Source organism: Haliotis cracherodii, unplaced genomic scaffold (genome assembly GCF_022045235.1).
Source record: "Haliotis cracherodii isolate W230 unplaced genomic scaffold, xgHalCrac1.p SCAF_32, whole genome shotgun sequence".
In the NCBI taxonomy this organism is placed as follows: Eukaryota; Metazoa; Mollusca; class Gastropoda; order Lepetellida; family Haliotidae; genus Haliotis; species Haliotis cracherodii.
The window spans coordinates 2,463,829-2,468,541 of NW_027266289.1; positions in this window are offsets into that span (position 1 = coordinate 2,463,829).

Here is a 4,713-nt window from a genome sequence, read left to right on the forward strand (position 1 = left end):
GCAAAGTCAAAACAAAGTAATTTAAAGCTTCAGGTTTTTCGATGATCTGATATCTGATATCGCTCAGTAGTCATCAAATAGCTAATTCTCTTCCACTGATTTACCCAACTGAATTAGTAATAAAGGAGACCAGTGAGACCTCCTCATCTGTATCATGTTTGTATCTATGCATAAAGATTCAGAGTGACAAAACAATCTCAACAAGAGGCATGACTTCAACTTTCTCCTTCTCTCTTTCTACCAAGAATTCACAGAGCGTCATAAAATTCTTGCTCAGAAGTTGTTTGATCAAGGTTACAACATTCAAGGCCTCAGTAAAGCTAAAAAGGTTGTATGCTAGACATGCGGAAGACATTTCCAAATCAGTGACAAAAATTATGTTCGATGCAATGTCCTCATGCTTTTTCATGTTCGTAATTGACCTGCCTTTCGATGTGTGTACCACCGGAAGGTCAGAATATACCAATGTTTACGTCTACCATAAAACGTTTCGAAAGCCATGCCGAGGCCTTGAATGTTAAGGAAGACTATCTCCAAACATCTATCTGTCAAGGTTACTACCAAAGCTTGATATTGTACGAGCGCCTCAATCAATTTGCTGTCACGTGAAATCAGGATAGACAAATGTGCTGCCACATAACAAATAATATACATGCATGTAACTTTAAAAGAAGATATACCCTGATTTTCGTACAAGATACGTTCTGTGTCGGTAACTTTTGAAAAATGAATGAGTGAATGAGTCAGTTGGGTTGTACATCCACACAGAAGTAGTATTCTAGTCATATCTCTTCTGTTGGTGGAGACACGGGGAAGAGTTTTGTGATGTTATTTGAACAAGTAGCCGAGTGAGGGACGGAGGGAGGAAGGATGCACATCTTAGACGTTTCCCACTTCGTATACAAATTGTGAAACATATTTGAGGCGGACAAGAAATAGAATCTACATAAATTAAAGACAAATCTGCAAAACCAACAAATCAAAAGAAAAGAAAAATATGACGAGACCGAGCTGCCAATTCAAAATGCATAAAACTGTGATATGTTATTGTGGATTAACTATTATGGACTGTTTGTAAGAACACTGATGGATATGCTCATGAACGTCTTTGACTCCCCAGATGTGGCCAATGACGGAGAAGCAAACAACCTGACTGCCATACTGGTCCCTGTGTTCCTCATTGCATTTATCGCACTCGCAGCCACTGGCATCTGGTTCTTTAGGTACGTTCATATGCTTCATTTAGTGACAAATGGATACCCAAACTCGAAAATATATCAACAAGTGTTCTCACATATTCATTCAGTTCTAAAGTTGTGGAAGTCATAAAAGATCAATGCATGTGATATTTTCGCAAGCTTGTTCAAAACTTACAATTTTCAATTCATGTTAAGCTTCTTGTATTTTCAAGATGTCTCATATTTAAGAAGCAACAGGTGAAATGGTAGCATAAATAACAAACAACCCCAACGGCTCAAAATGTAAAGGGATAAGAAAAGTTCCTTCTACGTCCTTTAATTGGTGAATATTTGTTGTTTTAATGTAAGGCTAAATGTGCTTATAATTGCAAACACCTGAAGGGATGATGTAAATCCTGCTGGGGTCCATGCAGATAGAAAAACTAATGTAAGTCCCCATGGTGCCTAGTATGATGATCTTCCTTCAGTTGCTGGCGATCTCATGTACTGTTATGTATAGTATTGTCTATTTAATGATTCCATACTAGTTTTACATATTTTTCTGTGATAAGTGTTGTTATGTTAGTGTTGGCAGGTTTTTATATAAGTTTCAATGTATTTCTTATGTAACCCTTGACAGTCACGATATGGCTGAAATATTGCCGATGTGACTTAAAATTTTAACTCACTCACTTACATGGAGCAGAAAGAAATGATGAGCTGTGATCCAATAAATGAAGTTATACTCAAATGTTTCCCTCACAGTCCACTGTTTCTGCAAATATGAAAAAATTCCTTGTTCAGTCAGTTCTCATGGATATATTCATAGAAACTCAATCCGATCGTTCTTTGGGTACTCCTTCTGGTGACAGAACAAAATTAATGTATATTGTGTATTTTGTTTAAATTTTTAATAAGGACACCGCAGGGAAGCAGTGGGGTTGTAGAAACCAGCTTCAGGTGTACAAAAGGCATGTGTATCAGATCTGTTGTGTGCGAAGGGGACTAAACAGATCGATGATCCCAAACCTAGCACTTTGTTGTCAGCCGAACAAAAAGTGGAAACTGTGGCATCAGGCGAACAAAAAGTGGAATCTGTGTCATCAGCCAAACAAAAAATGGAATCTGAGGCATCAGCCAAAAAAAAGTGGAATCTGTGGCATCAGCCAAACAAAAAGTGGAACCTGTGTCATCAGCCAAACAAAAAGCGGAACCTGTGTCATCAGCCAAACAAAAAGTGGAATCTGTGTCATCAGCCGAATAAAAAGCGGAATCTGTGACACTGTCTGGGCCAATCAGAACAACACTGTTGTACTGAATTTACAATGAAATCTCAACTGAATAATAGCTCCAAGTATTAGGTTTAACTTTCCAAAAGTAAGACATTCATGAGATTTGCATCATGGTAAATTCAGAAAAAGAGATTATTCCTTAAATATAACTAGCCTCCACTTCAGCAGGTAAAATACGGTATTATTGATGAGTGATCCCAACATTGTTTGCCCTGTCTGGGCCTCCAAAATCTCTAATATTGTACAAAGATGTGGACAGACTTCAGTGGAGAATCATTGATGGTATGCAAAACCTCAACAATTTCACCTGAAGCCTCTAAAGCATGCTGTGCTTGTGGTTGTTGTTGTGTTGTCTTTATCTATGGCAGCTGCTGTTGCACCAGGGTAAGTGTGCACTGTTAGAAGAAATTTATTGATCTTTTCAGAAGGTTTTGCTTATCAGCTGTCATACTCTACAAAGGTCTAATTCGTGACGAACAAGGTTAATACTACCATATCGTCCAGATATTTTAGTTCATTATTAAGACTTATTCCTCGCTGTAGCCCAACAAAGCTGGGTTCATCAGTCTCTCCTCCTGTTGATTCATCTGTAGTAATAGTACCTATTTAACATTCTACCATGAATTTGGAATTTACTCGATTCTGATTGGTCAATCAGAGGCTATTAAATCACAATAAAACCCCGCTGATTGAAACAGCTGGTTTGACGGCCGCATCACCGCGGAAGCTAATATTCATAGAATAGTACTATTTTCAGTCATTGTCGGTAGGCATATTTAAATAATTATATCTAAAATTACAGGTTACAAAATGCACAGATGCGGTTACTACAATATTCAAAGGATGTGTGGCAATACATTTCGTGCAGAAAAACACAACAGAAATCAACAAAGGGAATGTATTTACATTTTGGAGACAACAGAGAGCTTGGAATTTTGGCGCTTTTCTATATACGACTGTGATGTCATATCTTTTGCGTCACAATGAGTGATATGACGTCATAATAGTGACGTGCGATGTGAAGCGAAAGCCTTGCAAAGCTTGCTTTGTTTTCTTTAGGGATGCCCACCTCATGTTAGCTTACCAAGTTGCTGTGGTTATATATGGTTTCAATGCCTTGTCATATGTTCGAGTGAAGTATTACGTTGTAAACAAACTGCTTGAGTATATACATCACCATATTTTGTTCGGCGATTCCTTTATTCATATAGTTAACCCACTCAAAACACTGAACTTAACCCGTGCCGCTTCACTCAGTATATTTGCTAGCACAAAAGAGATCTCGTTTTATTTAGTTATGGTAGAATGGAGATAAACATACTGTGTTTTCAATGTAGAGCTAGGTTAGCTATAGATTTAACCGCGCTAAATTTAACATTTGAAACCTCACGCTGCGCTTGAGGTTCCAAATTCAATTTAGCGGGGTTAAATCTACAGGTAACCTAGCTCTACATTGAAAACACAGTATGTTTATCTCCTAATTATACAGATGTAAACTAAATCCACAACATGTACTGTGCGATCCATTAGCAATCTGCCAGTCTGTAACTATAATTAATAATCAAAGTATCATTTATCAGATTCAAACCATGAAATTAAAATGAATTAAAGTAAAAATTGGTACAGCACATTTTCCTATCAACAACTGCACAAATGCGCTCACACACTTGCTTTGCAAAAATGTTGTGGCAAATAGTCATTCTTTGACAGTTTATTGTTTCAGTTTGTATTGGATATTTCATTTTGCTTTTATATTTTAGACTTAGATAAGGAATATTGTATTACATAAAAAAGATGGCCCTTTACGGTCTTCTTCAACAACTGTTCCTAGAACCTGATGATGCTATAGCAGATAAACATACAGAACCTAACTAAAATAGAACAAAATAGCGAAAGGGGAAAATGCGACAAATTCTAAGAGGAAAATTGTATCACAGAAAAAAACTGATAAACTAACATGTGCGCTCATTCAAGTCGGATTATGCGAGTTTAACAATCATGTGTCCATATTAATGTTAAACTAATGACATTCCAACAATGATAACACATATGTTTACTTTTGTATTGCCAAATATAATTGTACACTGTAAACATGCTAATGAATCTGATTTTTCAGATTGTTATGAGGATGTGACTACGGCAGATCAGTTGTCTCAAAAAGCGCTATGGAGTTGATACATCTGGCTGTATGCCAAGTGACCTGAATATTAAGTGTTCTTGGATTTAAATTTTCGAAACATATA